Raw genomic sequence first — 818 nt, 5'->3', positions numbered from 1 at the left:
ACGCTGAGCTGTCGGTGAGCTATCGCTGAGCTGTCTCTGAGCTAACGCTGAACTGTCTCTGAGCTAACGCTGAACTGTCGCTGAGCTAACGCTGAGCTAACGCTGAGCTGTCGCTGAGCTAACGCTGAGCTGTCGGTGAGCTATCGCTGAGCTGTCTCTGAGCTAACGCTGAACTGTCTCTGAGCTAACGCTGAACTGTCGCTGAGCTGTCTATGAGCTAACGCTGAGCTGTCGCTGAGCTAACGCTGAGCTGTCGGTGAGCTATCGCTGAGCTGTCTCTGAGCTAACGCTGAGCTGTCGCTGAGCTAACGCTGAGCTGTCGGTGAGCTATCGCTGAGCTGTCTCTGAGCTAACGCTGAACTGTCGCTGAACTGTTGCTGAGCTAATGCTGAGCTAACGCTAAGCTATCACTGAGCTAACGCTGAACTGTCGCTGAACTATTGCTGAGCTAATGCTGAGCTAACGCTAAGCTATCACTGAGCTGTCGCTGAGCTGTTACTGTTATTCCTTGCTCTGCTCCTGTTCTACTTTGCTCTCATTCTGCAGATCCTGAACTGTTTTGCTATTGAACTGTTTAGCTACACTCTACTGTTTAGCGTGTAGCTCAGTTTATCTCTTCTGTATGCGTACTGTCCCTGTCTGCTGTTCATGTGTTTACGTATTCCTCCAGTTGCTGAAGTTTTTCCAGATCTTTGTTTTAGATCAGTGGTTCTTAACGTTTTTTGAGGTGCCGAACCCCCCAGTTTCATATGCGCATTCACTGAACCCTTCTGATAAATACAATCTCACCTGCGCTGCTGGAAACTGTTGAGCCGGGG

This window comes from Poecilia formosa, unplaced genomic scaffold (assembly GCF_000485575.1).
Source record: "Poecilia formosa unplaced genomic scaffold, Poecilia_formosa-5.1.2 Scaffold761, whole genome shotgun sequence".
Classification (NCBI taxonomy): Eukaryota; Metazoa; Chordata; class Actinopteri; order Cyprinodontiformes; family Poeciliidae; genus Poecilia; species Poecilia formosa.
Note: the sequence above shows the minus strand (reverse complement) of the source record.